The 8,716-nt window shown below is 30.2% G+C and overlaps 1 long non-coding RNA gene across 1 annotated transcript; it reads left to right on the top strand.

Annotated features, from left to right (window-relative positions):
• Positions 1-2,466: 2,466 nt before the first annotated feature.
• On the top strand, positions 2,467-8,464 carry LOC111697065 (uncharacterized). The gene is made up of 3 exons (XR_002764210.1): positions 2,467-2,559; positions 6,320-6,380; positions 8,403-8,464. It is a non-coding gene; the product is annotated as an uncharacterized LOC111697065 (long non-coding RNA).
• Positions 8,465-8,716: the final 252 nt, after the last annotated feature.

The raw sequence follows: 8,716 nt of genomic DNA on the forward strand, positions 1-8,716 counted from the left end.
TCCACAGTAATATCATAAAGAAACTTTATCATAAAATCATTGGTCAAACTTGAATTATTATCGAGTAATTAATCAATCAAATAACTCTTCAATTGATCAACATCATATCAAGATCAGTGTTATCATATACAGAAGTGCCTACAAAAAATGAGACTTTGCAGAGACGACTGTACAGAATTATTTCGCATTCTTTCGATTATGTATAGTTACCTGCACCTGTACACTTGTTTATTTCTTCGCTAACTCGTCTAGTTAAACATCGAAAGCGAGACAAAAAAATTAGTTTAATGGCACTTAAGATCGTCATTAAAGTTTCATTCTTTGTGTGTTACCCTGCATATCCAAACACTGAATTACGAAAAAAGAAATTCGAACTAAAAATGAAAAAATGTTTTATTTAAAATCATTTTGTCATAACTAGACTTTAATTAAATTTAGATTAGTCCAATTATTAATTACACGCTAACTATTTGAATGAATTATTTAGATTAGTCCAATTATTAATTACACGCTAACTATTTGAATGAATTATTTAGATTAGTCCAATTATTAATTACACGCTAACTACTTGAATGAATTATTTAGATTAATCCAATTATTAATTACACGCTAACTACTTGAATGAATTATTTAGATTAGTCCAATTATTAATTACACGCTAACTACTTGAATGAATTATTTAGATTAGTCCAATTATTAATTACACGCTAACTACTTGAATGAATTATTTTGATTTGTCCAATTATTAATTACACGCTAACTACTTGAATGAATTATTTTGATTAGTCCAATTATTAATTACACGCTAACTACTTGAATGAATTTTTTAGATTAGTCCAATTTTTAATTATACGCTAACTACTTGAATGAATTATTTTGATTAGTCCAATTATTAATTACACGCTAACTACTTGAATGAATTATTTAGATTAGTCCAATTATTAATTACACACTAACTATTTGAATGAATTATTGTGATTCAACAATTCTATATAAATTCATAATTTTATCAAAACTACAATGCAATAAATTTTACAAATAATAAAAGGATGGTAAAAATGAATCCATCCCCCTCATTAATTGTGCCTTATATAGGTTGTTGAAATTATTTTATGATATATCCAAGTAATATTTCAGTTTTTAGTTCCATTATCCAGTGGTTTATTAAAGTCAAGAGCACCTGCTCCCAGATAACAAAAACAAAGTGCAAAATATTGCAAAAAATATACATTTTTAATTCAATTTGTGTTCTTAAAAAGTAAACAGTTTTAAATGTCCATGAGAAAAAATGAGAAAAAATGAGAAAAAAACATTAATGACTTGCATTATTTTCGTTTAATATTAATTCTTTTAAAGGCTAATTTTTTAAAATACATTTTGTAGTAAATTAAGTTAACAGTAGTCAGAACTTAAGCGCTGTAAACCAAGGAGAATTGAGTAGAAGGATGGGGCGATAGGATTTCCGTACACTTTGCTTTGATATTTTTGGACTGCTGAAGAACTAGTTTTTGCGTAACAACAATAACAAAGGCAGCCGATCTATTGTAAACAAACATGAATCTTCATCTAACGCCATAGATGCGCCAGATGTCTGTTCATCATTTATGTTATTGTTTACAATCTTTATTTTTGTTGTTACGTAAAAACTAGATCTTCAGCAGTCCAAAAACGTCACAGCATTAGCAAAATGTACGGAAACCCAATCGCCCCCTCCTTCTATTCAATTCTCCTTGCTGTAAACAATATATCAATTCTATCTTTTACAGACTTCAGGATGAATTTTATTCCTCTTTCATATCCCATTATGGTAATATCCTGCATGGATAATCTTGATTGGGGGAACTTATGGTATCACTATCATGCCGAAAATAATAAAAATACCCCAGTTTTTTAAAAGAGCTTAAAAAAACTTTTATGTATTTTTTTATGATTCTTTGTGATCTTGCAGTTCAGTTCTTGTCCCAGCAACCTGTGACATTTTTCGCTTTTTCTTTTGTACAATTTGTCGGCGGACGTGTTCTTCATGCATAAATATATATCAAGACAATGTCAAGACAATATTAAGACAATATCAAGACAATATCAAGACAATATCAAGACAATATCAAGACAATATTAAGACAATATTAAGACAATATTAAGACAATATCAAGATAATAGCAAGACAATATCAAGACGACTCCGCAAGAATAAAGACTGTTGAATTATTTGATATTTGATTTTAATCTCGAAAACCTAATAATTTTGTATTTATCTTTCTCTGAAAAAGGGGCAGTTCTCACAATCAATTAAAGTGAATGGACATTCAATTGGAGGACCATTTGAAATTACAAGGACAGTCACTTTAACTGTAAGAAATGGTAGAGAAATACCTTTAAGTCATGCTTATCCTGTGGAATTTCTATTTCAAACCCTAATACCAGACCTGTCACCATAAAATAGTTCAACCTTATCTATTTCAGAAGAAATGCGGCAAATATTTGACATCTCATGGTTTGTTGTTTTTATCATATTTTCCACTTTTGGTCGATGCTTGTCAACAACCAGCGATATAGACAGGTAATAAGGGGTGAGAATATATTTAAAAGGGAAAAAAGTTAAGAACTCTATGAATCATAGAACATATACATAGAACATTTACATAGAACATTTACATAAATATATACATAAACATTTACATAGAATATTTACATAGAGCATTTACATAAACATTTACATAAACATTTACATAGAACATTTACAAAGAACATTTACATAGAACATTTACCTAGAACATTAACATAGAACATTTACATAAACCATTTGCATAGAACATTTACATAGAACATTTATTTTTTTTAATAAAATTCGTTTTAAAAATACCAGTTACAAATGAGTATCTCGATTTTTAGTTTAGAGTCAAACCAAAAAATTCGTTTGATCCACGTGGTTACCCATACAACTCTTTTTGTACCTTCAACATTTTATTTAAATCTACGGCTTCTAGATAAGAACTATTTTTAAAAATTTGTAATTATTTTAAATTGAGCTATATTCCTTAATCCTTATACTGTAAAGCACCTGAATTCAGAAATGTTGAATGCGATTTTATTCTGTTAATCCGCAACCTGGACCGGATACTGAAACTGATGAGTTGTAATGATTTTGCGATCCCTTGTGGGAAAGAAGATATTTTAAAGCTTCTAATTTAAAGGACCGTTTTTGACGTTAAAAAAGTCATAATTTGTAGATGGTTTATAAAATGTGCAGATCAAATCTTTCTGACAGATTTAACATTTTAAAATATTTTACCTCTGTTTTTCAGGAGGATACAGATTTTATATGCAAAATCCCAGATAATCTTGTTTTAAAAATACTAAGCGAAGAAACTGCAAGTTTTCGCTACAAACTCAAAACTTTGTAATCCCTATATTTTTGCACCCTGATGGTACGTATAAACCTTTGATATTTTAAACTAATATTTTGATATAATTTAACTTAACAGATTTCATAGTTTGGAATATCAATGGTCTATGACATCAGACTTAAAAGATATAGGGACTGGAAGATTAGAGTTTGTGGCAAAATCGCAATTTCTTTATCATTAAACAGGAATAGTAATAATAAATGTATTTGATTAATATTAACATAAAATAGTTATTTTCAATGATAAAATAAAAATCGATTTCTTCTTTTTGTTTCGAAAAGTACCCAGTAAAATAACAATAAAGTAAATTTTGTTTCCAAGTTTCAGGTTTTTTGTTCTTTTTGCAAATAGTTAAACGAACTGTAAGCAAAGAGAATAGAATAAATATTAGAGGGGAATTTACTAGAAAAAAGTGTATAACGGCCATTTTGTTGTACTGTTTCCATACTGCAGGTGTACTACACATATTTGTGCTGTTTAACCTTTTGGGCCCTGGAACATCATTTTATAGAAAATCTAAAATTAATATTAAAAGAAAACCAAATTATGAAATATGCTGGTTTCAAAATTGACTAAAGATCAAATCACATAGACTCTATGCATTTTACTTTACAAACGATGATTTTCCGTTATAACTATAAATCAAATGATATTTTTTATTCACCTAATTCATTTTATAAGGTTTATTTAACGGTTTTAAAAAATTCGAAATTGAAATGGATAGTCTAGGGAACATACTGTATTAATGTACTCTACTGCATATAATTTGTGAACATTTACATGATTTGTACACTTTGAACTCCCTTTCAGGCTGAAAGGGACTGACAAAATTCTTACCGAGGGATTGTCTAAATTCCACTCTAATATATTCTATTCTCTTTGATTGTAAGTCTTGCATCAAGTGATCTTCCATTTAAAGATAGCAATGCCAGATTCACAACGGAACCCTTGAAAGCTACATCTAACCTTGATTAGTTTCCAAATTATAAAAATTGATATCTAATTCATTCTTAATTAGACAAAGCTTTCAAGGGAACCATTGTGAATCGGAAATTTCCCTCTCTGCATTATCCTTACAGGCCCTTTAAGTAAAGTTTAATGAATACGGGAACTAATGAAGTGTTGCAATTTGTACTCTTTTGCACAACTAAACTCTAAAAGCTAAAGAATTTAAAGTTATCTTTTCGCTAATCCTTATATATTTTATACCTGATGCCATAGACCTGTCAAATTCCAAACTTTAAATTATGCTTATTTCAACAGTTTAAAAAAATCACATAAAATCTGGTACATCAGGTTGCAAATATATAATGATTAGCAAAATTGAGTCAGAGACGAGTTTCTTCACAACTTTTTGAATTAATGATGCAAATTAATGAATTTTAAAAGTATTCAATTATATAACATTTAAAGAATTTTAAATTTTTTGGATTTGTAAAGTTTTTACTTCTTCTAAAAGAGTAATGCTATGTATCGGCCCAAAACGAAGTTGAAATATGTGCAGTATTATACTTCTAAAATCATAGTATACTTCTAAACCCATAGTATTCTTCTAAACTGATAGTATACTTATAAACTCATAGTATAGTCTACTTCTAAACTCATAGTATAGTCTACTTCTAAACTCATAGTATACTTCTAAACCCACAGTATAATCTACTTCTAAACTCATGGTATAGTCTATTTCTAAACTCATAGTATAGTATACTTCTAAACACATAGTATAGTATACTTCTAGACTCATGGTATAGTGTACTTCTAAACTCATAGTATAGTCAACTTCTAAACTCATAGTATACTTGTAAACACATAGTATAGTATACTTCTAAACTCATAGTATAGTCTACTTCTAAACTCATAGTATAGTCTACTTCTAAACTCAAAGTATAGTATACTTCTAAACTCATAGTATAGTATACTTCTAAACTCATAGTATAGTATACTTCTAAACACATAGTATAGTCTACTTCTAAACACATATATAGTATAGTCTACTTCTAAACTCATAGTATAGTCTACTTCTAAACTCATAGTATAGTCAATTTTTAAACTCATAGTATAGTCTACTTCTAAACTCATAGTATAGTATACTTCTAAACACATAGTATAGTCTACTTCGAAACTCATAGTATAGTCTATTTCTAAACTCATAGTATTGCTACTTCTAAACACATAGTATAGTCTACTTATAAACTCATAGTATAGTATACTTCTAAACTCATAGTATAGTCTACTTCTAAACTCATAGTATAGTATACTTCTAAACTCATAGTATAGTCTACTTCTAAACTCATAGTATAGTATACTTATAAACTATAATAATACTTCTAAACCCACAGTATACTTCTAAACTCTGAAAACTTAAGTTTAAATCAAATTTGGTTCTATATTTCATACTATAAAAGTACTTTATCTGAATAAGCTTGTAATTTCTCTGGGATGCAGTATTCTGAATTGCAAAAATCTTTTTGAATTATGAAAATGGTCAGGCATACTAAAAGTGAAGAAGTTTCAGCGGTCTTATGTTAGTCTTAAGTTAGACATTCAATAAAGTTAAAGAGAAGAATTTTTTAAACAAGCTTTATCGCATCGTTAGCACTCTATTTATAGATTGATGTTCCATTCACAATGGTACACTGTAAACCCTTATTTCTGTCTTAAAAACTTCAAACCATCGCAACTGGATATTTTATCCTTACAAAGGTTTAAATGGAATACTTGATGTGAATGGGATATATTTCTCTTTATAAAATGGAGGGTCACTAGAATTAATATCATCAGACACAAGGATTGAAATTACATTGCGAAACAACAAGACTGCACCACTTTTCTCAACATTCATAAACATTAAACATGCTAAAATATATTGCTAATTAATTTCTTATGTGAAATCAATTAATGAATAATCTGAAGGGACGACATGAACAGCGGATATCTGGCTTGCAAAAATGAAGGAGGAGAAGTAATTTCTCAGGTAATATGGAGAACAGGTTTAAAAGGTGAAGAGGAGGAGGATATAAAATAGAGGAGATGAGATAATCACTCCTGTATGCCGAGTCCATTGCGCCTGATCCAATCAGGGTTCAGTAATCTGTTTGTTGTCTATTCTGAACAAATAGAAATATTATGGCGGTAACATCTATTCAATCGGCGCTAACAGTAAATGGAAATATTTACTTCTTCTGAAACTATGGTGTAATATCAATGGTCCAAATGGCGGAGGAAAGGGTATATCTAAGGTAAAAATGGAGTATTATCCCCGGATAATAATGGAGAAGTGTAGGTTTATCATTGGTAAAAATGGGGGATGGGAGGGTATATCTCGGATAAAAATGGAGGAGGGAATTGTACGTCTCTGGTAAAAATGGAGGAGGGGAGGGTATTTCCCTGATAAAAATAGAGGAGGGGAGGGTATATCCCAAGTAAAGATGGAGGAGGGGAGGGTATATCCCGGGTAAAAATGGAGGAGGGGAGGGTATATCCCTGGTAAAAATGGAGGAGGGGAGGGTATATCCCAGGTAAAAATGGAGGAGTGAAGGATATATCCCAGGTAAAAATGGAGGAGTGGAGGGTATATCCCAGGTAAAAATGGAGGAGAGGGAGGGTATATCCCAGATAAAAATGGAGGATGGGATGGTTTATTCTGGTTGAAAATGGAGGAGTGGAGGGTATATCCTTGGTAAAAATGGAGGCGCGTAGGGTAAATCCCAGGTAAAAATGGAGGAGGGTAGGGGAGGATATATCTCTGATGAAAAGGAAGTTGAGAAACAGATTGTATTTTCACATTATTTCTATAAATTGAGGTTTTACTTTTATTATTTCTTTTTTCTTTTTTCTTTTTTCTTTTTTCTTTTTTATTGTATCAAAATGATGGATCAAGGATAATATAAATATTTGTATTAATTTTTTTTATAAATAAATTGATTGAAATATTACAAAAATGTTTTTCATAAAAGCAAGAATATTTGTGCCGAATTAAGGCTCTGACATTAACCTCTGTTTTTTTCTAGAGACAGCTAGTGAGAAAAAGTATTTACTATTTATAATATTACAAATATTTATGTGAACGGATAAGCATGTGTATGATTTGTAAAAAATGTATTATAGTGATGGGCACATTTGGCCTTTTCGATTTTTCTTGCGTTGTGAATTTTTTCAAATGTTAAAAAAATGTGTTTTTATTTAAAGAAAAAATTCCGCCTAATCAAAATGTGAACAAACGTTATCCGAAAGAAGATTTTTTACTCTCTGCAACTCATTTTTGTTTTCATAGCAGACCAACTAATTCATAACTAGTAATAACTAGGGATGTTTATCGTTTTGAGGTCTGTTTTTAAATCTGAGATGCAAATCCTATTTCAGGATTGCATGCTAGACAACTTTTCTTTTGTTACACAAAACGATTTTTAAAACGACTAGTTAACTCGCTTTCCGTTTTGAAAAATTATTTTGGTTTATATCCTTGATCAAAGTAAACATTTAGCTTTCTGTAACGAAAACAAACTTGTCTAGCATACAATTTTGGAATAGGATTTGCATCTCAGGTTCTTGAAAAGCATTTAAAAAGTCGAAAAACTTTAAATGTTTAAAAAACGGTCTAATAACGGGTCTAAAGGTTTAAAAACGGATCTAAAAAAGGGTCTAAAACCGGGTCAAAAACTGGGTTTAAAACGATGGACATGACAAGTCACAACTAAAAGTCACATGACAACACACTTATATTTTTTAAAAGTTGGATTTGTTAGTTTGTTCAGAAAACCCCACGCCCAGTCCTAATTATAGAAAAACCTTTTCCCACAAGAAAGGAAAATTAGAAAAGATCATTGGCTTTACAGAGTCTGAGAGTTGGTTGGGTTGGGGGTTATTTTTTAATCAAGAACGGAAGAAAATAGAAAAAGATGCCAAGTACGAAGTACAAAGGTTTACACCATAAAGTAGGGAGTAAAAAAATAAGCAATGAGATACTTGAACTGCAATATTTCAATTTAATTTCTAGGTGTTCTGCCTCCCTAACAACTACAGAAAGGATGTCCCACCCTCTAATAAGCAATGAGATACTTGAACTGCAATATTTCAATTTAATTTCTAGGTGTTCTGCCTCCCTAACAACTACAGGAAGGATGTCCCACCCTCTAATGAAATGGGTAAGTAGTAAGACCTTAGCTAAAGAGTGTTAACAATAAAATAGTGTGAGGGGGGGGGGCCTTAAAAATACACTGTATACGTTGATAACCGGGCTGTTACATAAATCTAAATATGTGACTTATGAGCCGCAGCCGTAGATTAAATACACATAGATATTAAGGCAGG

This window comes from Eurytemora carolleeae, unplaced genomic scaffold, assembly GCF_000591075.1.
Source record: "Eurytemora carolleeae unplaced genomic scaffold, Eaff_2.0 scaffold274, whole genome shotgun sequence".
In the NCBI taxonomy this organism is placed as follows: Eukaryota; Metazoa; Arthropoda; class Copepoda; order Calanoida; family Temoridae; genus Eurytemora; species Eurytemora carolleeae.